Here is a 26,610-nt window from a genome sequence, read left to right as displayed (position 1 = left end):
GAGGGGCAGACAGCCTGACAGCCGGGCGACGGGCGCGCGCTGGCGGCTCGGCGGGCGAGGTCGCGAGTGGGAGAGGCCCTGCCCGCAGGTGGACCCGCGGGCACCCGCAGCTCGTCGACAGGGTTAGGGAAGGGGGGGAGTCAGGGAAGGGGGGGAGGGGCAGACAGCCTGACAGCCGGGCGACGGGCGCGCGCTGGCGGCTCGGTGGGCGAGGTCGCGAGTGGGAGAGGCCCTGCCCGCAGGTGCACCCGCGGGCACCCGCAGCTCGTCGACAGGGTTAGGGAAGGGGGGGAATTAGGGAAGGGGGGGAGGGGCTAGAACCCCTTCGGGCTCGTCGACCCGCGGCTCCAAGCGGCTCTGCGGCCGAGTTAGGGGAGGAGGGGGGGAGGGGCAGACAGCCTGACAGCCGCGCGACGGGCGCGCGCTGCCGGCTCGGCGGGCGAGGTCGCGAGTGGGAGAGGCCCTGCCCGCAGGTGGACCCGCGGGCACCCGCAGCTCGTCGACAGGGTTAGGGAAGGGGCGGAGGGGATAGAGCCCCGTCGGGCTCGTCGACCCGCGGCTCCTGGCGGCTCTGCGGCCGAGTTAGGGAAGGGGGGGGAGGGGCAGACTCCCTGCCAGGCGGGCGACGCGCGCGCGCTGGCGGCTGGGCGCCATAGGTCGCGAGTGCGAGAGGCCCGGCCGACAGGTGGACACGCGGGCACCGCCAGCTCGGCGGCAGAGTGAGGGAAGGGGGGGGAGGGGCAGACACCCTGACACCCGGGCGACGGGCGCGCGCTGGCGGCTCGGCGGGCGAGGTCGCGAGTGGGAGAGGCCCGGCCGACAGCTGGACCCGCGGGCACCGCCAGCTCGGCGGCAGAGTTAGGGAAGGATGGAGGAGGGGCGGAGTCCCTGCCAGGCGGGCGACGCGCGCGCGCTGGCGGCTCGGCGGCAGAGGTCGCGAGTGCGAGAGGCCCGGCCGACAGGTGGACACGCGGGCACCGCCAGCTCGGCGGCAGAGTGAGGGAAGGGGGGGAGGGGCAGACAGCCTGACAACCGGGCGACGGGCGCGCGCTGGCGCCTCGGCTGGCGAGGTCGCGAGTGGGAGAGGCCCTGCCCGCAGGTGGACACGCGGGCACCCGCAGCTCGTCGAGAGTTAGGGAAGGGGGGAAGTCAGGGAAGGGGGGGAGGGGATAGAACCCCGTCGGGCTCGTCGACCCGCGGCTCCTGGCGGCTCTGCGGCCGAGTTAGGGGAGGAGTGGGGGAGGGGCAGACAGCCTGACAGCCGGGCGACGGGCACGCGCTGGCGGCTCGGCGGGCGAGGTCGCGAGTGGGAGAGGCCCGGCCGGCAGGTGGACCCGCAGGCACCCGCAGCTCGTCGACAGGGTTAGGGAAGGGGGGGAGGGGATAGAGCCCCGTCGGGCTCGTCGACCCGCGGCTCCTGGCGGCTCTGCGGCCGAGTTAGGGGAGGAGGGGGGGAGGGGCAGTCAGCCTGACAGCCGGGGGACGCGCGCGCGCTGCCGGCTCGGCGGGCGAGGTCGCGAGTGGGAGAGGCCCGGCAGACAGGTGGACACGCGGGCACCGCCAGCTCGTCGACAGAGTGAGGGAAGGAGGGAGGAGGGGCAGAGTCCCTGCCAGGCTGGCGACGCGCGCGTGCCGGCGTCTCGGCGGCAGGGGTCGCGAGTGCGAGAGGCCCGGCCGACAGGTGGACCCGCGGGCACCGCCAGCTCGTCGACAGAGTGAGGGAAGGAGGGAGGAGGGGCGGAGTCCCTGCCAGGCGGGCGACGCGCGCGCGCTGGCGGCTCGGCGGCAGAGGTCGCGAGTGCGAGAGGCCCGGCCGACAGGTGGACACGCGGGCACCGCCAGCTCGGCGGCAGAGTGAGGGAAGGAGGGAGGAGGGGCGGAGTCCCTGCCAGGCGGGCGACGCGCGCGCGCTGGCGGCTCGGCGACAGAGGTCGCGAGTGCGAGAGGCCCGGCCGACAGGTGGACACGCGGGCACCGCCAGCTCGGCGGCAGAGTGAGGGAAGGGGGGGAGGGGCAGACAGCCTGACAACCGGGCGACGGGCGCGCGCTGGCGCCTCGGCTGGCGAGGTCGCGAGTGGGAGAGGCCCTGCCCGCAGGTGGACACGCGGGCACCCGCAGCTCGTCGAGAGTTAGGGAAGGGGGGAAGTCAGGGAAGGGGGGGGAGGGGATAGAACCCCGTCGGGCTCGTCGACCCGCGGCTCCTGGCGGCTCTGCGGCCGAGTTAGGGGAGGAGTGGGGGAGGGGCAGACAGCCTGACAGCCGGGCGACGGGCGCGCGCTGGCGGCTCGGCGGGCGAGGTCGCGAGTGGGAGAGGCCCTGCCCGCAGGTGGACCCGCGGGCACCCGCAGCTCGTCGACAGGGTTAGGGAAGGGGGGGAGTCAGGGAAGGGGGGGAGGGGCAGACAGCCTGACAGCCGGGCGACGGGCGCGCGCTGCCGGCTCGGCGGGCGAGGTCGCGAGTGGGAGAGGCCCTGCCCGCAGGTGCACCCGCGGGCACCCGCAGCTCGTCGACAGGGTTAGGGAAGGGGGGGAGTTAGGGAAGGGGGGGAGGGGCTAGAACCCCGTCGGGCTCGTCGACCCGCGGCTCCAAGCGGCTCTGCGGCCGAGTTAGGGGAGGAGGGGGGGAGGGGCAGACAGCCTGACAGCCGGGCGACGGGCGCGCGCTGCCGGCTCGGCGGGCGAGGTCGCGAGTGGGAGAGGCCCTGCCCGCAGGTGGACCCGCGGGCACCCGCAGCTCGTCGACAGGGTTAGGGAAGGGGGGGAGGGGATAGAGCCCCGTCGGGCTCGTCGACCCGCGGCTCCTGGCGGCTCTGCGGCCGAGTTAGGGAAGGGGGGGGAGGGGCAGACTCCCTGCCAGGCGGGCGACGCGCGCGCGCTGGCGGCTGGGCGCCATAGGTCGCGAGTGCGAGAGGCCCGGCCGACAGGTGGACACGCGGGCACCGCCAGCTCGGCGGCAGAGTGAGGGAAGGGGGGGAGGGGCAGACACCCTGACACCCGGGCGACGGGCGCGCGCTGGCGGCTCGGCGGGCGAGGTCGCGAGTGGGAGAGGCCTGGCCGACAGCTGGACCCGCGGGCACCGCCAGCTCGGCGGCAGAGTGAGGGAAGGAGGGAGGAGGGGCGGAGTCCCTGCCAGGCGGGCGACGCGCGCGCGCTGGCGGCTCGGCGGCAGAGGTCGCGAGTGCGAGAGGCCCGGCCGACAGGTGGACACGCGGGCACCGCCAGCTCGGCGGCAGAGTGAGGGAAGGGGGGGAGGGGCAGACAGCCTGACAACCGGGCGACGGGCGCGCGCTGGCGCCTCGGCGGGCGAGGTCGCGAGTGGGAGAGGCCCTGCCCGCAGGTGGACACGCGGGCACCCGCAGCTCGTCGAGAGTTAGGGAAGGGGGGAAGTCAGGGAAGGGGGGGAGGGGATAGAACCCCGTCGGGCTCGTCGACCCGCGGCTCCTGGCGGCTCTGCGGCCGAGTTAGGGGAGGAGGGGGGGAGGGGCAGACAGCCTGACAGCCGGGCGACGGGCGCGCGCTGGCGGCTCGGCGGGCGAGGTCGCGAGTGGGAGAGGCCCTGCCCGCAGGTGGACCCGCGGGCACCCGCAGCTCGTCGACAGGGTTAGGGAAGGGGGGGAGGGGATAGAGCCCCGTCGGGCTCGTCGACCCGCGGCTCCTGGCGGCTCTGCGGCCGAGTTAGGGAAGGGGGGGGAGGGGCAGACTCCCTGCCAGGCGGGCGACGCGCGCGCGCTGGCGGCTGGGCGCCATAGGTCGCGAGTGCGAGAGGCCCGGCCGACAGGTGGACACGCGGGCACCGCCAGCTCGGCGGCAGAGTGAGGGAAGTGGGGGGAGGGGCAGACACCCTGACACCCGGGCGACGAGCGCGCGCTGGCGGCTCGGCGGGCGAGGTCGCGAGTGGGAGAGGCCCGGCCGACAGCTGGACCCGCGGGCACCGCCAGCTCGGCGGCAGAGTGAGGGAAGGAGGGAGGAGGGGCGGAGTCCCTGCCAGGCGGGCGACGCGCGCGCGCTGGCGGCTCGGCGGCAGAGGTCGCGAGTGCGAGAGGCCCGGCCGACAGGTGGACACGCGGGCACCGCCAGCTCGGCGGCAGAGTGAGGGAAGGAGGGAGGAGGGGCAGACACCCTGACACCCGGGCGACGGGCGCGCGCTGGCGGCTCGGCGCCAGAGGTCGCGAGTGCGAGAGGCCCGGCCGACAGCTGGACCCGCGGGCACCGCCAGCTCGGCGGCAGAGTGAGGGAAGTAGGGAGGAGGGGCGGAGTCCCTGCCAGGCGGGCGACAAGCGCGCGCTGGCGGCTCGGCGGCAGAGGTCGCGAGTGCGAGAGGCCCGGCCGACAGGTGGACACGCGGGCACCGCCAGCTCGGCGGCAGAGTGAGGGAAGGGGGGGAGGGGCAGACAGCCTGACAACCGGGCGACGGGCGCGCGCTGCCGGCTCGGCGGGCGAGGTCGCGAGTGGGAGAGGCCCTGCCCGCAGGTGGACACGCGGGCACCCGCAGCTCGTCGACAGGGTTAGGGAAGGGGGGGAGGGGATAGAGCCCCGTCGGGCTCGTCGACCCGCGGCTCCTGGCGGCTCTGCGGCCGAGTTAGGGAAGGGGGGGGAGGGGCAGACTCCCTGCCAGGCGGGCGACGCGCGCGCGCTGGCGGCTGGGAGCCATAGGTCGCGAGTGCGAGAGGCCCGGCCGACAGGTGGACACGCGGGCACCGCCAGCTCGGCGGCAGAGTGAGGGAAGGGGGGGAGGGGCAGACACCCTGACACCCGGGCGACGGGCGCGCGCTGGCGGCTCGGCGGGCGAGGTCGCGAGTGGGAGAGGCCTGGCCGACAGCTGGACCCGCGGGCACCGCCAGCTCGGCGGCAGAGTGAGGGAAGGAGGGAGGAGGGGCGGAGTCCCTGCCAGGCGGGCGACGCGCGCGCGCTGGCGGCTCGGCGGCAGAGGTCGCGAGTGCGAGAGGCCCGGCCGACAGGTGGACACGCGGGCACCGCCAGCTCGGCGGCAGAGTGAGGGAAGGGGGGGAGGGGCAGACAGCCTGACAACCGGGCGACGGGCGCGCGCTGGCGCCTCGGCGGGCGAGGTCGCGAGTGGGAGAGGCCCTGCCCGCAGGTGGACACGCGGGCACCCGCAGCTCGTCGAGAGTTAGGGAAGGGGGGAAGTCAGGGAAGGGGGGGAGGGGATAGAACCCCGTCGGGCTCGTCGACCCGCGGCTCCTGGCGGCTCTGCGGCCGAGTTAGGGGAGGAGGGGGGGAGGGGCAGACAGCCTGACAGCCGGGCGACGGGCGCGCGCTGGCGGCTCGGCGGGCGAGGTCGCGAGTGGGAGAGGCCCTGCCCGCAGGTGGACCCGCGGGCACCCGCAGCTCGTCGACAGGGTTAGGGAAGGGGGGGAGGGGATAGAGCCCCGTCGGGCTCGTCGACCCGCGGCTCCTGGCGGCTCTGCGGCCGAGTTAGGGAAGGGGGGGGAGGGGCAGACTCCCTGCCAGGCGGGCGACGCGCGCGCGCTGGCGGCTGGGCGCCATAGGTCGCGAGTGCGAGAGGCCCGGCCGACAGGTGGACACGCGGGCACCGCCAGCTCGGCGGCAGAGTGAGAGAAGGGGGGGGAGGGGCAGACACCCTGACACCCGGGCGACGGGCGCGCGCTGGCGGCTCGGCGGGCGAGGTCGCGAGTGGGAGAGGCCCGGCCGACAGCTGGACCCGCGGGCACCGCCAGCTCGGCGGCAGAGTGAGGGAAGGAGGGAGGAGGGGCGGAGTCCCTGCCAGGCGGGCGACGCGCGCGCGCTGGCGGCTCGGCGGCAGAGGTGGCGAGTGCGAGAGGCCCGGCCGACAGGTGGACACGCGGGCACCGCCAGCTCGGCGGCAGAGTGAGGGAAGGAGGGAGGAGGGGCAGACACCCTGACACCCGGGCGACGGGCGCGCGCTGGCGGCTCGGCGCCAGAGGTCGCGAGTGCGAGAGGCCCGGCCGACAGCTGGACCCGCGGGCACCGCCAGCTCGGCGGCAGAGTGAGGGAAGTAGGGAGGAGGGGCGGAGTCCCTGCCAGGCGGGCGACAAGCGCGCGCTGGCGGCTCGGCGGCAGAGGTCGCGAGTGCGAGAGGCCCGGCCGACAGGTGGACCCGCGGGCACCCGCAGCTCGTCGACAGGGTTAGGGAAGGGGGGGAGGGGATAGAGCCCCGTCGGGCTCGTCGACCCGCGGCTCCTGGCGGCTCTGCGGCCGAGTTAGGGAAGGGGGGGGAGGGGCAGACTCCCTGCCAGGCGGGCGACGCGCGCGCGCTGGCGGCTGGGCGCCATAGGTCGCGAGTGCGAGAGGCCCGGCCGACAGGTGGACACGCGGGCACCGCCAGCTCGGCGGCAGAGTGAGGGAAGGGGGGGAGGGGCAGACACCCTGACACCCGGGCGACGGGCGCGCGCTGGCGGCTCGGCGGGCGAGGTCGCGAGTGGGAGAGGCCTGGCCGACAGCTGGACCCGCGGGCACCGCCAGCTCGGCGGCAGAGTGAGGGAAGGAGGGAGGAGGGGCGGAGTCCCTGCCAGGCGGGCGACGCGCGCGCGCTGGCGGCTCGGCGGCAGAGGTCGCGAGTGCGAGAGGCCCGGCCGACAGCTGGACACGCGGGCACCGCCAGCTCGGCGGCAGAGTGAGGGAAGGGGGGGAGGGGCAGACAGCCTGACAACCGGGCGACGGGCGCGCGCTGGCGCCTCGGCGGGCGAGGTCGCGAGTGGGAGAGGCCCTGCCCGCAGGTGGACACGCGGGCACCCGCAGCTCGTCGAGAGTTAGGGAAGGGGGGAAGTCAGGGAAGGGGGGGAGGGGATAGAACCCCGTCGGGCTCGTCGACCCGCGGCTCCTGGCGGCTCTGCGGCCGAGTTAGGGGAGGAGGGGGGGAGGGGCAGACAGCCTGACAGCCGGGCGACGGGCGCGCGCTGGCGGCTCGGCGGGCGAGGTCGCGAGTGGGAGAGGCCCTGCCCGCAGGTGGACCCGCGGGCACCCGCAGCTCGTCGACAGGGTTAGGGAAGGGGGGGAGGGGATAGAGCCCCGTCGGGCTCGTCGACCCGCGGCTCCTGGCGGCTCTGCGGCCGAGTTAGGGAAGGGGGGGGAGGGGCAGACTCCCTGCCAGGCGGGCGACGCGCGCGCGCTGGCGGCTGGGCGCCATAGGTCGCGAGTGCGAGAGGCCCGGCCGACAGGTGGACACGCGGGCACCGCCAGCTCGGCGGCAGAGTGAGGGAAGGGGGGGGAGGGGCAGACACCCTGACACCCGGGCGACGGGCGCGCGCTGGCGGCTCGGCGGGCGAGGTCGCGAGTGGGAGAGGCCCGGCCGACAGCTGGACCCGCGGGCACCGCCAGCTCGGCGGCAGAGTGAGGGAAGGAGGGAGGAGGGGCGGAGTCCCTGCCAGGCGGGCGACGCGCGCGCGCTGGCGGCTCGGCGGCAGAGGTCGCGAGTGCGAGAGGCCCGGACGACAGGTGGACACGCGGGCACCGCCAGCTCGGCGGCAGAGTGAGGGAAGGAGGGAGGAGGGGCAGACACCCTGACACCCGGGCGACGGGCGCGCGCTGGCGGCTCGGCGCCAGAGGTCGCGAGTGCGAGAGGCCCGGGCGACAGCTGGACCCGCGGGCACCGCCAGCTCGGCGGCAGAGTGAGGGAAGTAGGGAGGAGGGGCGGAGTCCCTGCCAGGCGGGCGACAAGCGCGCGCTGGCGGCTCGGCGGCAGAGGTCGCGAGTGCGAGAGGCCCGGCCGACAGGTGGACACGCGGGCACCGCCAGCTCGGCGGCAGAGTGAGGGAAGGGGGGGAGGGGCAGACAGCCTGACAACCGGGCGACGGGCGCGCGCTGGCGCCTCGGCGGGCGAGGTCGCGAGTGGGAGAGGCCCTGCCCGCAGGTGGACACGCGGGCACCCGCAGCTCGTCGAGAGTTAGGGAAGGGGGGAAGTCAGGGAAGGGGGGGAGGGGATAGAACCCCGTCGGGCTCGTCGACCCGCGGCTCCTGGCGGCTCTGCGGCCGAGTTAGGGGAGGAGTGGGGGAGGGGCAGACAGCCTGACAGCCGGGCGACGGGCGCGCGCTGGCGGCTCGGCGGGCGAGGTCGCGAGTGGGAGAGGCCCTGCCCGCAGGTGGACCCGCGGGCACCCGCAGCTCGTCGACAGGGTTAGGGAAGGGGGGGAGGGGATAGAGCCCCGTCGGGCTCGTCGACCCGCGGCTCCTGGCGGCTCTGCTGCCGAGTTAGGGAAGGGGGGGGAGGGGCAGACTCCCTGCCAGGCGGGCGACGCGCGCGCGCTGGCGGCTGGGCGCCATAGGTCGCGAGTGCGAGAGGCCCGGCCGACAGGTGGACACGCGGGCACCGCCAGCTCGGCGGCAGAGTGAGGGAAGGGGGGGAGGGGCAGACACCCTGACACCCGGGCGACGGGCGCGCGCTGGCGGCTCGGCGGGCGAGGTCGCGAGTGGGAGAGGCCCGGCCGACAGCTGGACCCGCGGGCACCGCCAGCTCGGCGGCAGAGTGAGGGAAGGAGGGAGGAGGGGCGGAGTCCCTGCCAGGCGGGCGACGCGTGCCCGCTGGCGGCTCGGCGCCAGAGGTCGCGAGTGCGAGAGGCCCGGCCGACAGGTGGACACGCGGGCACCGCCAGCTCGGCGGCAGAGTGAGGGAAGGGGGGGAGGGGCAGACAGCCTGACAACCGGGCGACGGGCGCGCGCTGGCGCCTCGGCTGGCGAGGTCGCGAGTGGGAGAGGCCCTGCCCGCAGGTGGACACGCGGGCACCCGCAGCTCGTCGAGAGTTAGGGAAGGGGGGAAGTCAGGGAAGGGGGGGAGGGGATAGAACCCCGTCGGGCTCGTCGACCCGCGGCTCCTGGCGGCTCTGCGGCCGAGTTAGGGGAGGAGTGGGGGAGGGGCAGACAGCCTGACAGCCGGGCGACGGGCGCGCGCTGGCGGCTCGGCGGGCGAGGTCGCGAGTGGGAGAGGCCCTGCCCGCAGGTGGACCCGCGGGCACCCGCAGCTCGTCGACAGGGTTAGGGAAGGGGGGGAGTCAGGGAAGGGGGGGAGGGGCAGACAGCCTGACAGCCGGGCGACGGGCGCGCGCTGGCGGCTCGGTGGGCGAGGTCGCGAGTGGGAGAGGCCCTGCCCGCAGGTGCACCCGCGGGCACCCGCAGCTCGTCGACAGGGTTAGGGAAGGGGGGGAATTAGGGAAGGGGGGGAGGGGCTAGAACCCCTTCGGGCTCGTCGACCCGCGGCTCCAAGCGGCTCTGCGGCCGAGTTAGGGGAGGAGGGGGGGAGGGGCAGACAGCCTGACAGCCGCGCGACGGGCGCGCGCTGCCGGCTCGGCGGGCGAGGTCGCGAGTGGGAGAGGCCCTGCCCGCAGGTGGACCCGCGGGCACCCGCAGCTCGTCGACAGGGTTAGGGAAGGGGCGGAGGGGATAGAGCCCCGTCGGGCTCGTCGACCCGCGGCTCCTGGCGGCTCTGCGGCCGAGTTAGGGAAGGGGGGGGAGGGGCAGACTCCCTGCCAGGCGGGCGACGCGCGCGCGCTGGCGGCTGGGCGCCATAGGTCGCGAGTGCGAGAGGCCCGGCCGACAGGTGGACACGCGGGCACCGCCAGCTCGGCGGCAGAGTGAGGGAAGGGGGGGGAGGGGCAGACACCCTGACACCCGGGCGACGGGCGCGCGCTGGCGGCTCGGCGGGCGAGGTCGCGAGTGGGAGAGGCCCGGCCGACAGCTGGACCCGCGGGCACCGCCAGCTCGGCGGCAGAGTTAGGGAAGGAGGGAGGAGGGGCGGAGTCCCTGCCAGGCGGGCGACGCGCGCGCGCTGGCGGCTCGGCGGCAGAGGTCGCGAGTGCGAGAGGCCCGGCCGACAGGTGGACACGCGGGCACCGCCAGCTCGGCGGCAGAGTGAGGGAAGGGGGGGAGGGGCAGACAGCCTGACAACCGGGCGACGGGCGCGCGCTGGCGCCTCGGCTGGCGAGGTCGCGAGTGGGAGAGGCCCTGCCCGCAGGTGGACACGCGGGCACCCGCAGCTCGTCGAGAGTTACGGAAGGGGGGAAGTCAGGGAAGGGGGGGAGGGGATAGAACCCCGTCGGGCTCGTCGACCCGCGGCTCCTGGCGGCTCTGCGGCCGAGTTAGGGGAGGAGTGGGGGAGGGGCAGACAGCCTGACAGCCGGGCGACGGGCACGCGCTGGCGGCTCGGCGGGCGAGGTCGCGAGTGGGAGAGGCCCGGCCGGCAGGTGGACCCGCAGGCACCCGCAGCTCGTCGACAGGGTTAGGGAAGGGGGGGAGGGGATAGAGCCCCGTCGGGCTCGTCGACCCGCGGCTCCTGGCGGCTCTGCGGCCGAGTTAGGGGAGGAGGGGGGGAGGGGCAGTCAGCCTGACAGCCGGGGGACGCGCGCGCGCTGCCGGCTCGGCGGGCGAGGTCGCGAGTGGGAGAGGCCCGGCAGACAGGTGGACACGCGGGCACCGCCAGCTCGTCGACAGAGTGAGGGAAGGAGGGAGGAGGGGCAGAGTCCCTGCCAGGCTGGCGACGCGCGCGTGCCGGCGTCTCGGCGGCAGGGGTCGCGAGTGCGAGAGGCCCGGCCGACAGGTGGACCCGCGGGCACCGCCAGCTCGTCGACAGAGTGAGGGAAGGAGGGAGGAGGGGCGGAGTCCCTGCCAGGCGGGCGACGCGCGCGCGCTGGCGGCTCGGCGGCAGAGGTCGCGAGTGCGAGAGGCCCGGCCGACAGGTGGACACGCGGGCACCGCCAGCTCGGCGGCAGAGTGAGGGAAGGAGGGAGGAGGGGCGGAGTCCCTGCCAGGCGGGCGACGCGCGCGCGCTGGCGGCTCGGCGACAGAGGTCGCGAGTGCGAGAGGCCCGGCCGACAGGTGGACACGCGGGCACCGCCAGCTCGGCGGCAGAGTGAGGGAAGGGGGGGAGGGGCAGACAGCCTGACAACCGGGCGACGGGCGCGCGCTGGCGCCTCGGCTGGCGAGGTCGCGAGTGGGAGAGGCCCTGCCCGCAGGTGGACACGCGGGCACCCGCAGCTCGTCGAGAGTTAGGGAAGGGGGGAAGTCAGGGAAGGGGGGGAGGGGATAGAACCCCGTCGGGCTCGTCGACCCGCGGCTCCTGGCGGCTCTGCGGCCGAGTTAGGGGAGGAGTGGGGGAGGGGCAGACAGCCTGACAGCCGGGCGACGGGCGCGCGCTGGCGGCTCGGCGGGCGAGGTCGCGAGTGGGAGAGGCCCTGCCCGCAGGTGGACCCGCGGGCACCCGCAGCTCGTCGACAGGGTTAGGGAAGGGGGGGAGTCAGGGAAGGGGGGGAGGGGCAGACAGCCTGACAGCCGGGCGACGGGCGCGCGCTGCCGGCTCGGCGGGCGAGGTCGCGAGTGGGAGAGGCCCTGCCCGCAGGTGCACCCGCGGGCACCCGCAGCTCGTCGACAGGGTTAGGGAAGGGGGGGAGTTAGGGAAGGGGGGGAGGGGCTAGAACCCCGTCGGGCTCGTCGACCCGCGGCTCCAAGCGGCTCTGCGGCCGAGTTAGGGGAGGAGGGGGGGAGGGGCAGACAGCCTGACAGCCGGGCGACGGGCGCGCGCTGCCGGCTCGGCGGGCGAGGTCGCGAGTGGGAGAGGCCCTGCCCGCAGGTGGACCCGCGGGCACCCGCAGCTCGTCGACAGGGTTAGGGAAGGGGGGGAGGGGATAGAGCCCCGTCGGGCTCGTCGACCCGCGGCTCCTGGCGGCTCTGCGGCCGAGTTAGGGAAGGGGGGGAGGGGCAGACTCCCTGCCAGGCGGGCGACGCGCGCGCGCTGGCGGCTGGGCGCCATAGGTCGCGAGTGCGAGAGGCCCGGCCGACAGGTGGACACGCGGGCACCGCCAGCTCGGCGGCAGAGTGAGGGAAGGGGGGGAGGGGCAGACACCCTGACACCCGGGCGACGGGCGCGCGCTGGCGGCTCGGCGGGCGAGGTCGCGAGTGGGAGAGGCCTGGCCGACAGCTGGACCCGCGGGCACCGCCAGCTCGGCGGCAGAGTGAGGGAAGGAGGGAGGAGGGGCGGAGTCCCTGCCAGGCGGGCGACGCGCGCGCGCTGGCGGCTCGGCGGCAGAGGTCGCGAGTGCGAGAGGCCCGGCCGACAGGTGGACACGCGGGCACCGCCAGCTCGGCGGCAGAGTGAGGGAAGGGGGGGAGGGGCAGACAGCCTGACAACCGGGCGACGGGCGCGCGCTGGCGCCTCGGCGGGCGAGGTCGCGAGTGGGAGAGGCCCTGCCCGCAGGTGGACACGCGGGCACCCGCAGCTCGTCGAGAGTTAGGGAAGGGGGGAAGTCAGGGAAGGGGGGGAGGGGATAGAACCCCGTCGGGCTCGTCGACCCGCGGCTCCTGGCGGCTCTGCGGCCGAGTTAGGGGAGGAGGGGGGGAGGGGCAGACAGCCTGACAGCCGGGCGACGGGCGCGCGCTGGCGGCTCGGCGGGCGAGGTCGCGAGTGGGAGAGGCCCTGCCCGCAGGTGGACCCGCGGGCACCCGCAGCTCGTCGACAGGGTTAGGGAAGGGGGGGAGGGGATAGAGCCCCGTCGGGCTCGTCGACCCGCGGCTCCTGGCGGCTCTGCGGCCGAGTTAGGGAAGGGGGGGGAGGGGCAGACTCCCTGCCAGGCGGGCGACGCGCGCGCGCTGGCGGCTGGGCGCCATAGGTCGCGAGTGCGAGAGGCCCGGCCGACAGGTGGACACGCGGGCACCGCCAGCTCGGCGGCAGAGTGAGGGAAGGGGGGGGAGGGGCAGACACCCTGACACCCGGGCGACGGGCGCGCGCTGGCGGCTCGGCGGGCGAGGTCGCGAGTGGGAGAGGCCCGGCCGACAGCTGGACCCGCGGGCACCGCCAGCTCGGCGGCAGAGTGAGGGAAGGAGGGAGGAGGGGCGGAGTCCCTGCCAGGCGGGCGACGCGCGCGCGCTGGCGGCTCGGCGGCAGAGGTCGCGAGTGCGAGAGGCCCGGCCGACAGGTGGACACGCGGGCACCGCCAGCTCGGCGGCAGAGTGAGGGAAGGAGGGAGGAGGGGCAGACACCCTGACACCCGGGCGACGGGCGCGCGCTGGCGGCTCGGCGCCAGAGGTCGCGAGTGCGAGAGGCCCGGCCGACAGCTGGACCCGCGGGCACCGCCAGCTCGGCGGCAGAGTGAGGGAAGTAGGGAGGAGGGGCGGAGTCCCTGCCAGGCGGGCGACAAGCGCGCGCTGGCGGCTCGGCGGCAGAGGTCGCGAGTGCGAGAGGCCCGGCCGACAGGTGGACACGCGGGCACCGCCAGCTCGGCGGCAGAGTGAGGGAAGGGGGGGAGGGGCAGACAGCCTGACAACCGGGCGACGGGCGCGCGCTGGCGCCTCGGCGGGCGAGGTCGCGAGTGGGAGAGGCCCTGCCCGCAGGTGGACACGCGGGCACCCGCAGCTCGTCGAGAGTTAGGGAAGGGGGGAAGTCAGGGAAGGGGGGGAGGGGATAGAACCCCGTCGGGCTCGTCGACCCGCGGCTCCTGGCGGCTCTGCGGCCGAGTTAGGGGAGGAGTGGGGGAGGGGCAGACAGCCTGACAGCCGGGCGACGGGCGCGCGCTGGCGGCTCGGCGGGCGAGGTCGCGAGTGGGAGAGGCCCTGCCCGCAGGTGGACCCGCGGGCACCCGCAGCTCGTCGACAGGGTTAGGGAAGGGGGGGAGGGGATAGAGCCCCGTCGGGCTCGTCGACCCGCGGCTCCTGGCGGCTCTGCTGCCGAGTTAGGGAAGGGGGGGGAGGGGCAGACTCCCTGCCAGGCGGGCGACGCGCGCGCGCTGGCGGCTGGGCGCCATAGGTCGCGAGTGCGAGAGGCCCGGCCGACAGGTGGACACGCGGGCACCGCCAGCTCGGCGGCAGAGTGAGGGAAGGGGGGGAGGGGCAGACACCCTGACAACCGGGCGACGGGCGCGCGCTGGCGGCTCGGCGGGCGAGGTCGCGAGTGGGAGAGGCCCGGCCGACAGCTGGACCCGCGGGCACCGCCAGCTCGGCGGCAGAGTGAGGGAAGGAGGGAGGAGGGGCGGAGTCCCTGCCAGGCGGGCGACGCGTGCCCGCTGGCGGCTCGGCGCCAGAGGTCGCGAGTGCGAGAGGCCCGGCCGACAGGTGGACACGCGGGCACCGCCAGCTCGGCGGCAGAGTGAGGGAAGGGGGGGAGGGGCAGACAGCCTGACAACCGGGCGACGGGCGCGCGCTGGCGCCTCGGCTGGCGAGGTCGCGAGTGGGAGAGGCCCTGCCCGCAGGTGGACACGCGGGCACCCGCAGCTCGTCGAGAGTTAGGGAAGGGGGGAAGTCAGGGAAGGGGGGGAGGGGATAGAACCCCGTCGGGCTCGTCGACCCGCGGCTCCTGGCGGCTCTGCGGCCGAGTTAGGGGAGGAGTGGGGGAGGGGCAGACAGCCTGACAGCCGGGCGACGGGCGCGCGCTGGCGGCTCGGCGGGCGAGGTCGCGAGTGGGAGAGGCCCTGCCCGCAGGTGGACCCGCGGGCACCCGCAGCTCGTCGACAGGGTTAGGGAAGGGGGGGAGTCAGGGAAGGGGGGGAGGGGCAGACAGCCTGACAGCCGGGCGACGGGCGCGCGCTGGCGGCTCGGTGGGCGAGGTCGCGAGTGGGAGAGGCCCTGCCCGCAGGTGCACCCGCGGGCACCCGCAGCTCGTCGACAGGGTTAGGGAAGGGGGGGAATTAGGGAAGGGGGGGAGGGGCTAGAACCCCTTCGGGCTCGTCGACCCGCGGCTCCAAGCGGCTCTGCGGCCGAGTTAGGGGAGGAGGGGGGGAGGGGCAGACAGCCTGACAGCCGCGCGACGGGCGCGCGCTGCCGGCTCGGCGGGCGAGGTCGCGAGTGGGAGAGGCCCTGCCCGCAGGTGGACCCGCGGGCACCCGCAGCTCGTCGACAGGGTTAGGGAAGGGGCGGAGGGGATAGAGCCCCGTCGGGCTCGTCGACCCGCGGCTCCTGGCGGCTCTGCGGCCGAGTTAGGGAAGGGGGGGGAGGGGCAGACTCCCTGCCAGGCGGGCGACGCGCGCGCGCTGGCGGCTGGGCGCCATAGGTCGCGAGTGCGAGAGGCCCGGCCGACAGGTGGACACGCGGGCACCGCCAGCTCGGCGGCAGAGTGAGGGAAGGGGGGGGAGGGGCAGACACCCTGACACCCGGGCGACGGGCGCGCGCTGGCGGCTCGGCGGGCGAGGTCGCGAGTGGGAGAGGCCCTGCCCGCAGGTGCACCCGCGGGCACCCGCAGCTCGTCGACAGGGTTAGGGAAGGGGGGGAGTTAGGGAAGGGGGGGAGGGGCTAGAACCCCGTCGGGCTCGTCGACCCGCGGCTCCAAGCGGCTCTGCGGCCGAGTTAGGGGAGGAGGGGGGGAGGGGCAGACAGCCTGACAGCCGGGCGACGGGCGCGCGCTGCCGGCTCGGCGGGCGAGGTCGCGAGTGGGAGAGGCCCTGCCCGCAGGTGGACCCGCGGGCACCCGCAGCTCGTCGACAGGGTTAGGGAAGGGGGGGAGGGGCAGACACCCTGACAACCGGGCGACGGGCGCGCGCTGGCGGCTCGGCGGGCGAGGTCGCGAGTGGGAGAGGCCCGGCCGACAGCTGGACCCGCGGGCACCGCCAGCTCGGCGGCAGAGTGAGGGAAGGACGGAGGAGGGGCGGAGTCCCTGCCAGGCGGGCGACGCGAGCGCGCTGGCGGCTCGGCGGCAGAGGTCGCGAGTGCGAGAGGCCCGGCGGACAGGTGGACACGCGGGCACCGCCAGCTCGGCGGCAGAGTGAGGGAAGGGGGGGGAGGGGCAGACACCCTGACAACCGGGCGACGGGCGCGTGCTGGCGGCTCGGCGGGCGAGGTCGCGAGTGGGAGAGGCCCGGCCGACAGCTGGACCCGCGGGCACCGCCAGCTCGGCGGCAGAGTGAGGGAAGGAGGGAGGAGGGGCGGAGTCCCTGCCAGGCGGGCGACGCGCGCGCGCTGGCGGCTCGGCGCCAGAGGTCGCGAGTGCGAGAGGCCCGGCCGACAGGTGGACACGCGGGCACCGCCAGCTCGTCGACAGAGTGAGGGAAGGAGGGAGGAGGGGCAGAGTCCCTGCCAGGCTGGCGACGCGCGCGTGCCGGCGTCTCGGCGGCAGGGGTCGCGAGTGCGAGAGGCCCGGCCGACAGGTGGACCCGCGGGCACCGCCAGCTCGTCGACAGAGTGAGGGAAGGAGGGAGGAGGGGCAGAGTCCCTGCCAGGCTGGCGACGCGCGCGTGCCGGCGTCTCGGCGGCAGGGGTCGCGAGTGCGAGAGGCCCGGCCGACAGGTGGACCCGCGGGCACCGCCAGCTCGTCGACAGAGTGAGGGAAGGAGGGAGGAGGGGCAGAGTCCCTGCCAGGCGGGCGACGCGCGCGCGCTGGCGGCTCGGCGAGAGAGGTCGCGAGTGCGAGAGGCCCGGCCGACAGGTGGACACGCGGGCACCGCCAGCTCGGCGGCAGAATGAGGGAAGGGGGGGGAGGCGCAGACAGCCTGACAGCCGGGCGACGGGCGAGCGCTGGCGGCTCGGCGGGCGAGGTCGCGAGTGGGAGAGGCCCTGCCCGCAGGTGGACACGCGGGCACCCGCAGCTCGTCGAGAGTTAGGGAAGGGGGGGAGTTAGGGAAGGGGGGGAGGGGATAGAACCCCGTCGGGCTCGTCGACCCGCGGCTCCAAGCGGCTCTGCGGCCGAGTTAGGGGAGGAGGGGGGGAGGGGCAGACAGCCTGACAGCCGGGCGACGGGCGCGCGCTGCCGGCTCGGCGGGCGAGGTCGCGAGTGGGAGAGGCCCTGCCCGCAGGTGGACCCGCGGGCACCCGCAGCTCGTCGACAGGGTTAGGGAAGGGGGGGAGGGGATAGAGCCCCGTCGGGCTCGTCGACCCGCGGCTCCTGGCGGCTCTGCGGCCGAGTTAGGGAAGGGGGGGGAGGGGCAGACTCCCTGCCAGGCGGGCGACGCGCGCGCGCTGGCGGCTCGGCGCCAGAGGTCGCGAGTGCGAGAGGCCCGGCCGACAGGTGGACACGCGGGCTCCGCCAGCTCGGCGGCAGAGTGAGGGAAGGGGGGGGAGGGGCAGACACCCTGACAACCGGGCGAAGGGCGAGTGCTGGCGGCTCGGCGGGCGAGGTCGCGAGTGGGAGAGGCCCGGCCGACAGGTGGACACGCGGGCACCGCCAGCTCGGCGGCAGAGTGAGGGAAGGAGGGGGAGGGGCAGACACCCTGACAACCGGGCGACGGGCGCGTGCTGGCGGCTCGGCGGGCGAGGTCGCGAGTGGGAGAGGCCCGGCCGACAGCTGGACCCGCGGGCACCACCAGCTCGGCGGCAGAGTGAGGGAAGGAGGGAGGAGGGGCGGAGTCCCTGCCAGGCGGGCGACGAGCGCGCGCTGGCGGCTCGGCGGCAGAGGTCGCGAGTGCTAGAGGCCCGGCCGACAGGTGGACACGCGGGCACCGCCAGCTCGGCGGCAGAGTGAGGGAAGGGGGGGAGGGGCAGACAGCCTGACAGCCGGGCGACGGGCGCGCGCTGGCGGCTCGGCGGGCGAGGTCGCGAGTGGGAGAGGCCCTGCCCGCAGGTGGACCCGCGGGCACCCGCAGCTCGTCGAGAGTTAGGGAAGGGGGGAAGTCAGGGAAGGGGGGGAGGGGATAGAACCCCGTCGGGCTCGTCGACCCGCGGCTCCTGGCGGCTCTGCGGCCGAGTTAGGGGAGGAGTGGGGGAGGGGCAGACAGCCTGACAGCCGGGCGACGGGCGCGCGCTGGCGGCTCGGCGGGCGAGGTCGCGAGTGGGAGAGGCCCTGCCCGCAGGTGCACCCGCGGCACCCGCAGCTCGTCGACAGGGTTAGGGAAGGGGGGGAGTTAGGGAAGGTGGGGAGGGGCTAGAACCCCGTCGGGCTCGTCGACCCGCGGCTCCAAGCGGCTCTGCGGCCGAGTTAGGGGAGGAGGGGGGGAGGGGCAGACAGCCTGACAGCCGGGCGACGGGCGCGCGCTGCCGGCTCGGCGGGCGAGGTCGCGAGTGGGAGAGGCCCTGCCCGCAGGTGGACCCGCGGGCACCCGCAGCTCGTCGTCAGGGTTAGGGAAGGGGGGGAGGGGATAGAGCCCCGTCGGGCTCGTCGACCCGCGGCTCCTGGCGGCTCTGCGGCCGAGTTAGGGAAGGGGGGGAGGGGCAGACTCCCTGCCAGGCGGGCGACGCGCGCGCGCTGGCGGCTGGGCGCCATAGGTCGCGAGTGCGAGAGGCCCGGCCGACAGGTGGACACGCGGGCACCGCCAGCTCGGCGGCAGAGTGAGGGAAGGGGGGGGAGGGGCAGACACCCTGACACCCGGGCGACGGGCGCGCGCTGGCGGCTCGGCGGGCGAGGTCGCGAGTGGGAGAGGCCCGGCCGACAGCTGGACCCGCGGGCACCGCCAGCTCGGCGGCAGAGTGAGGGAAGGAGGGAGGAGGGGCGGAGTCCCTGCCAGGCGGGCGACGCGCGCGCGCTGGCGGCTCGGCGGCAGAGGTCGCGAGTGCGAGAGGCCCGGCCGACAGGTGGACACGCGGGCACCGCCAGCTCGGCGGCAGAGTGAGGAAAGGAGGGAGGAGGGGCGGAGTCCCTGCCAGGCGGGCGACGCGCGCGCGCTGGCGCTCGGCACCAGAGGTCGCGAGTGCGAGAGGCCCGGCCGACAGGTGGACACGCGGGCACCGCCAGCTCGGCGGCAGAGTGAGGGAAGGGGGGGAGGGGCAGACAGCCTGACAGCCGGGCGACGGGCGCGCGCTGGCGGCTCGGCGGGCGAGGTCGCGAGTGGGAGAGGCCCTGCCCGCAGGTGGACCCGCGGGCACCCGCAGCTCGTCGACAGGGTTAGGGAAGGGGGGGAGGGGATAGAGCCCCGTCGGGCTCGTCGACCCGCGGCTCCTGGCGGCTCTGCGGCCGAGTTAGGGAAGGGGGGGGAGGGGCAGACTCCCTGCCAGGCGGGCGACGCGCGCGCGCTGGCGGCCGGGCGCCATAGGTCGCGAGTGCGAGAGGCCCGGCCGACAGGTGGACACGCGGGCACCGCCAGCTCGGCGGCAGAGTGAGGGAAGGGGGGGAGGGGCAGACACCCTGACACCCGGGCGACGGGCGCGCGCTGGCGGCTCGGCGGGCGAGGTCGCGAGTGGGAGAGGCCCGGCCGACAGCTGGACCCGCGGGCACCGCCAGCTCGGCGGCAGAGTGAGGGAAGGAGGGAGGAGGGGCGGAGTCCCTGCCAGGCGGGCGACGCGCGCGCGCTGGCGGCTCGGCGGCAGAGGTCGCGAGTGCGAGAGGCCCGGCCGACAGGTGGACACGCGGGCACCGCCAGCTCGGCGGCAGAGTGAGGGAAGGAGGGAGGAAGGGCAGACACCCTGACACCCGGGCGACGGGCGCGCGCTGGCGGCTCGGCGCCAGAGGTCGCGAGTGCGAGAGGCCCGGCCGACAGCTGGACCCGCGGGCACCGCCAGCTCGGCGGCAGAGTGAGGGAAGGAGGGAGGAGGGGCGGAGTCCCTGCCAGGCGGGCGACGCGCGCGCGCTGGCGGCTCGGCGGCAGAGGTCGCGAGTGCGAGAGGCCCGGCCGACAGGTGGACACGCGGGCACCGCCAGCTCGGCGGCAGAGTGAGGGAAGGGGGGGAGGGGCAGACAGCCTGACAGCCGGGCGACGGGCGCGCGCTGGCGGCTCGGCGGGCGAGGTCGCGAGTGGGAGAGGCCCTGCCCGCAGGTGGACCCGCGGGCACCCGCAGCTCGTCGAGAGTTAGGGAAGGGGGGAAGTCAGGGAAGGGGGGGAGGGGATAGAACCCCGTCGGGCTCGTCGACCCGCGGCTCCTGGCGGCTCTGCGGCCGAGTTAGGGGAGGAGTGGGGGAGGGGCAGACAGCCTGACAGCCGGGCGACGGGCGCGCGCTGGCGGCTCGGCGGGCGAGGTCGCGAGTGGGAGAGGCCCTGCCCGCAGGTGCACCCGCGGGCACCCGCAGCTCGTCGACAGGGTTAGGGAAGGGGGGGAGGGGATAGAGCCCCGTCGGGCTCGTCGACCCGCGGCTCCTGGCGGCTCTGCGGCCGAGTTAGGGAAGGGGGGGGAGGGGCAGACTCCCTGCCAGGCGGGCGACGCGCGCGCGCTGGCGGCTCGGCGGCAGAGGTCGCGAGTGCGAGAGGCCCGGCCGACAGGTGGACACGCGGGCACCGCCAGCTCGGCGGCAGAGTGAGGGAAGGAGGGAGGAGGGGCGGAGTCCCAGCCAGGCGGGCGACGCGCGCGCGCTGGCGGCTCGGCGCCAGAGGTCGCGAGTGCGAGAGGCCCGGCCGACAGGTGGACACGCGGGCACCGCCAGCTCGTCGACAGAGTGAGGGAAGGAGGGAGGAGGGGCAGAGTCCCTGCCAGGCTGGCGACGCGCGCGTGCCGGCGTCTCGGCGGCAGGGGTCGCGAGTGCGAGAGGCCCGGCCGACAGGTGGACCCGCGGGCACCGCCAGCTCGTCGACAGAGTGAGGGAAGGAGGGAGGAGGGGCAGAGTCCCTGCCAGGCTGGCGACGCGCGCGTGCCGGCGTCTCGGCGGCAGGGGTCGCGAGTGCGAGAGGCCCGGCCGACAGGTGGACCCGCGGGCACCGCCAGCTCGTCGACAGAGTGAGGGAAGGAGGGAGGAGGGGCAGAGTCCCTGCCAGGCGGGCGACGCGCGCGCGCTGGCGGCTCGGCGACAGAGGTCGCGAGTGCGAGAGGCCCGGCCGACAGGTGGACACGCGGGCACCGCCAGCTCGGCGGCAGAATGAGGGAAGGGGGGGGAGGCGCAGACAGCCTGACAGCCGGGCGACGGGCGAGCGCTGGCGGATCGGCGGGCGAGGTCGCGAGTGGGAGAGGCCCTGCCCGCAGGTGGACACGCGGGCACCCGCAGCTCGTCGAGAGTTAGGGAAGGGGGGGAGTTAGGGAAGGGGGGGAGGGGATAGAACCCCGTCGGGCTCGTCGACCCGCGGCTCCAAGCGGCTCTGCGGCCGAGTTAGGGGAGGATGGGAGGAGGGGCAGACAGCCTGACAGCCGGGCGACGGGCGCGCGCTGCCGGCTCGGCGGGCGAGGTCGCGAGTGGGAGAGGCCCTGCCCGCAGGTGGACCCGCGGGCACCCGCAGCTCGTCGACAGGGTTAGGGAAGGGGGGGAGGGGATAGAGCCCCGTCGGGCTCGTCGACCCGCGGCTCCTGGCGGCTCTGCGGCCGAGTTAGGGAAGGGGGGGGAGGGGCAGACTCCCTGCCAGGCGGGCGACGCGCGCGCGCTGGCGGCTCGGCGCCAGAGGTCGCGAGTGCGAGAGGCCCGGCCGACAGGTGGACACGCGGGCTCCGCCAGCTCGGCGGCAGAGTGAGGGAAGGGGGGGGAGGGGCAGACACCCTGACAACCGGGCGACGGGCGCGTGCTGGCGGCTCGGCGGGCGAGGTCGCGAGTGGGAGAGGCCCGGCCGACAGCTGGACCCGCGGGCACCGCCAGCTCGGCGGCAGAGTGAGGGAAGGGGGGGAGGGGCAGACAGCCTGACAACCGGGCGACGGGCGCGCGCTGGCGCCTCGGCTGGCGAGGTCGCGAGTGGGAGAGGCCCTGCCCGCAGGTGGACACGCGGGCACCCGCAGCTCGTCGAGAGTTAGGGAAGGGGGGAAGTCAGGGAAGGGGGGGAGGGGATAGAACCCCGTCGGGCTCGTCGACCCGCGGCTCCTGGCGGCTCTGCGGCCGAGTTAGGGGAGGAGTGGGGGAGGGGCAGACAGCCTGACAGACGGGCGACGGGCGCGCGCTGGCGGCTCGGAGGGCGAGGCCGCGAGTGGGAGAGGCCCTGCCCGCAGGTGGACCCGCGGGCACCCGCAGCTCGTCGACAGGGTTAGGGAAGGGGGGGAGGGGATAGAGCCCCGTCGGGCTCGTCGACCCGCGGCTCCTGGCGGCTCTGCGGCCGAGTTAGGGAAGGGGGGGGAGGGGCAGACTCCCTGCCAGGCTGGCGACGCGCGCGCGCTGGCGGCTGGGCGCCATAGGTCGCGAGTGCGAGAGGCCCGGCCGACAGGTGGACACGCGGGCACCGCCAGCTCGGCGGCAGAGTGAGGGAAGGGGGGGAGGGGCAGACAGCCTGACAACCGGGCGACGGGCGCGCGCTGCCGGCTCGGCGGGCGAGGTCGCGAGTGGGAGAGGCCCTGCCCGCAGGTGGACACGCGGGCACCCGCAGCTCGTCGACAGGGTTAGGGAAGGGGGGGAGGGGATAGAGCCCCGTCGGGCTCGTCGACCCGCGGCTCCTGGCGGCTCTGCGGCCGAGTTAGGGAAGGGGGGGGAGGGGCAGACTCCCTGCCAGGCGGGCGACGCGCGCGCGCTGGCGGCTGGGCGCCATAGGTCGCGAGTGCGAGAGGCCCGGCCGACAGGTGGACACGCGGGCACCGCCAGCTCGGCGGCAGAGTGAGGGAAGGGGGGGAGGGGCAGACACCCTGACACCCGGGCGACGGGCGCGCGCTGGCGGCTCGGCGGGCGAGGTCGCGAGTGGGAGAGGCCTGGCCGACAGCTGGACCCGCGGGCACCGCCAGCTCGGCGGCAGAGTGAGGGAAGGAGGGAGGAGGGGCGGAGTCCCTGCCAGGCGGGCGACGCGCGCGCGCTGGCGGCTCGGCGGCAGAGGTCGCGAGTGCGAGAGGCCCGGCCGACAGGTGGACACGCGGGCACCGCCAGCTCGGCGGCAGAGTGAGGGAAGGGGGGGAGGGGCAGACAGCCTGACAACCGGGCGACGGGCGCGCGCTGGCGCCTCGGCGGGCGAGGTCGCGAGTGGGAGAGGCCCTGCCCGCAGGTGGACACGCGGGCACCCGCAGCTCGTCGAGAGTTAGGGAAGGGGGGAAGTCAGGGAAGGGGGGGAGGGGATAGAACCCCGTCGGGCTCGTCGACCCGCGGCTCCTGGCGGCTCTGCGGCCGAGTTAGGGGAGGAGGGGGGGAGGGGCAGACAGCCTGACAGCCGGGCGACGGGCGCGCGCTGGCGGCTCGGCGGGCGAGGTCGCGAGTGGGAGAGGCCCTGCCCGCAGGTGGACCCGCGGGCACCCGCAGCTCGTCGACAGGGTTAGGGAAGGGGGGGAGGGGATAGAGCCCCGTCGGGCTCGTCGACCCGCGGCTCCTGGCGGCTCTGCGGCCGAGTTAGGGAAGGGGGGGGAGGGGCAGACTCCCTGCCAGGCGGGCGACGCGCGCGCGCTGGCGGCTGGGCGCCATAGGTCGCGAGTGCGAGAGGCCCGGCCGACAGGTGGACACGCGGGCACCGCCAGCTCGGCGGCAGAGTGAGGGAAGGGGGGGGAGGGGCAGACACCCTGACACCCGGGCGACGGGCGCGCGCTGGCGGCTCGGCGGGCGAGGTCGCGAGTGGGAGAGGCCCGGCCGACAGCTGGACCCGCGGGCACCGCCAGCTCGGCGGCAGAGTGAGGGAAGGAGGGAGGAGGGGCGGAGTCCCTGCCAGGCGGGCGACGCGCGCGCGCTGGCGGCTCGGCGGCAGAGGTCGCGAGTGCGAGAGGCCCGGCCGACAGGTGGACACGCGGGCACCGCCAGCTCGGCGGCAGAGTGAGGGAAGGAGGGAGGAGGGGCAGACACCCTGACACCCGGGCGACGGGCGCGCGCTGGCGGCTCGGCGCCAGAGGTCGCGAGTGCGAGAGGCCCGGCCGACAGCTGGACCCGCGGGCACCGCCAGCTCGGCGGCAGAGTGAGGGAAGTAGGGAGGAGGGGCGGAGTCCCTGCCAGGCGGGCGACAAGCGCGCGCTGGCGGCTCGGCGGCAGAGGTCGCGAGTGCGAGAGGCCCGGCCGACAGGTGGACCCGCGGGCACCCGCAGCTCGTCGACAGGGTTAGGGAAGGGGGGGAGGGGATAGAGCCCCGTCGGGCTCGTCGACCCGCGGCTCCTGGCGGCTCTGCGGCCGAGTTAGGGAAGGGGGGGGAGGGGCAGACTCCCTGCCAGGCGGGCGACGCGCGCGCGCTGGCGGCTGGGCGCCATAGGTCGCGAGTGCGAGAGGCCCGGCCGACAGGTGGACACGCGGGCACCGCCAGCTCGGCGGCAGAGTGAGGGAAGGGGGGGAGGGGCAGACACCCTGACACCCGGGCGACGGGCGCGCGCTGGCGGCTCGGCGGGCGAGGTCGCGAGTGGGAGAGGCCTGGCCGACAGCTGGACCCGCGGGCACCGCCAGCTCGGCGGCAGAGTGAGGGAAGGAGGGAGGAGGGGCGGAGTCCCTGCCAGGCGGGCGACGCGCGCGCGCTGGCGGCTCGGCGGCAGAGGTCGCGAGTGCGAGAGGCCCGGCCGACAGGTGGACACGCGGGCACCGCCAGCTCGGCGGCAGAGTGAGGGAAGGGGGTGAGGGGCAGACAGCCTGACAACCGGGCGACGGGCGCGCGCTGGCGCCTCGGCGGGCGAGGTCGCGAGTGGGAGAGGCCCTGCCCGCAGGTGGACACGCGGGCACCCGCAGCTCGTCGAGAGTTAGGGAAGGGGGGAAGTCAGGGAAGGGGGGGAGGGGATAGAACCCCGTCGGGCTCGTCGACCCGCGGCTCCTGGCGGCTCTGCGGCCGAGTTAGGGGAGGAGGGGGGGAGGGGCAGACAGCCTGACAGCCGGGCGACGGGCGCGCGCTGGCGGCTCGGCGGGCGAGGTCGCGAGTGGGAGAGGCCCTGCCCGCAGGTGGACCCGCGGGCACCCGCAGCTCGTCGACAGGGTTAGGGAAGGGGGGGAGGGGATAGAGCCCCGTCGGGCTCGTCGACCCGCGGCTCCTGGCGGCTCTGCGGCCGAGTTAGGGAAGGGGGGGGAGGGGCAGACTCCCTGCCAGGCGGGCGACGCGCGCGCGCTGGCGGCTGGGCGCCATAGGTCGCGAGTGCGAGAGGCCCGGCCGACAGGTGGACACGCGGGCACCGCCAGCTCGGCGGCAGAGTGAGGGAAGGGGGGGGAGGGGCAGACACCCTGACACCCGGGCGACGGGCGCGCGCTGGCGGCTCGGCGGGCGAGGTCGCGAGTGGGAGAGGCCCGGCCGACAGCTGGACCCGCGGGCACCGCCAGCTCGGCGGCAGAGTGAGGGAAGGAGGGAGGAGGGGCGGAGTCCCTGCCAGGCGGGCGACGCGCGCGCGCTGGCGGCTCGGCGGCAGAGGTCGCGAGTGCGAGAGGCCCGGCCGACAGGTGGACACGCGGGCACCGCCAGCTCGGCGGCAGAGTGAGGGAAGGAGGGAGGAGGGGCAGACACCCTGACACCCGGGCGACGGGCGCGCGCTGGCGGCTCGGCGCCAGAGGTCGCGAGTGCGAGAGGCCCGGCCGACAGCTGGACCCGCGGGCACCGCCAGCTCGGCGGCAGAGTGAGGGAAGTAGGGAGGAGGGGCGGAGTCCCTGCCAGGCGGGCGACAAGCGCGCGCTGGCGGCTCGGCGGCAGAGGTCGCGAGTGCGAGAGGCCCGGCCGACAGGTGGACACGCGGGCACCGCCAGCTCGGCGGCAGAGTGAGGGAAGGGGGGGAGGGGCAGACAGCCTGACAACCGGGCGACGGGCGCGCGCTGGCGCCTCGGCGGGCGAGGTCGCGAGTGGGAGAGGCCCTGCCCGCAGGTGGACACGCGGGCACCCGCAGCTCGTCGAGAGTTAGGGAAGGGGGGAAGTCAGGGAAGGGGGGGAAGGGATAGAACCCCGTCGGGCTCGTCGACCCGCGGCTCCTGGCGGCTCTGCGGCCGAGTTAGGGGAGGAGTGGGGGAGGGGCAGACAGCCTGACAGCCGGGCGACGGGCGCGCGCTGGCGGCTCGGCGGGCGAGGTCGCGAGTGGGAGAGGCCCTGCCCGCAGGTGGACCCGCGGGCACCCGCAGCTCGTCGACAGGGTTAGGGAAGGGGGGGAGGGGATAGAGCCCCGTCGGGCTCGTCGACCCGCGGCTCCTGGCGGCTCTGCTGCCGAGTTAGGGAAGGGGGGGAGGGGCAGACTCCCTGCCAGGCGGGCGACGCGCGCGCGCTGGCGGCTGGGCGCCATAGGTCGCGAGTGCGAGAGGCCCGGCCGACAGGTGGACACGCGGGCACCGCCAGCTCGGCGGCAGAGTGAGGGAAGGGGGGGAGGGGCAGACACCCTGACAACCGGGCGACGGGCGCGCGCTGGCGGCTCGGCGGGCGAGGTCGCGAGTGGGAGAGGCCCGGCCGACAGCTGGACCCGCGGGCACCGCCAGCTCGGCGGCAGAGTGAGGGAAGGAGGGAGGAGGGGCGGAGTCCCTGCCAGGCGGGCGACGCGTGCCCGCTGGCGGCTCGGCGCCAGAGGTCGCGAGTGCGAGAGGCCCGGCCGACAGGTGGACACGCGGGCACCGCCAGCTCGGCGGCAGAGTGAGGGAAGGGGGGGAGGGGCAGACAGCCTGACAACCGGGCGACGGGCGCGCGCTGGCGCCTCGGCTGGCGAGGTCGCGAGTGGGAGAGGCCCTGCCCGCAGGTGGACACGCGGGCACCCGCAGCTCGTCGAGAGTTAGGGAAGGGGGGAAGTCAGGGAAGGGGGGGAGGGGATAGAACCCCGTCGGGCTCGTCGACCCGCGGCTCCTGGCGGCTCTGCGGCCGAGTTAGGGGAGGAGTGGGGGAGGGGCAGACAGCCTGACAGCCGGGCGACGGGCGCGCGCTGGCGGCTCGGCGGGCGAGGTCGCGAGTGGGAGAGGCCCTGCCCGCAGGTGGACCCGCGGGCACCCGCAGCTCGTCGACAGGGTTAGGGAAGGGGGGGAGTCAGGGAAGGGGGGGAGGGGCAGACAGCCTGACAGCCGGGCGACGGGCGCGCGCTGGCGGCTCGGTGGGCGAGGTCGCGAGTG

The sequence above is a fragment of the Giraffa tippelskirchi genome, chromosome 11 (assembly GCF_054371585.1).
Source record: "Giraffa tippelskirchi isolate mGirTip1 chromosome 11, T2T-mGirTip1v1.2.pri, whole genome shotgun sequence".
In the NCBI taxonomy this organism is placed as follows: Eukaryota; Metazoa; Chordata; class Mammalia; order Artiodactyla; family Giraffidae; genus Giraffa; species Giraffa tippelskirchi.
This window is presented reverse-complemented; position numbering follows the sequence as displayed.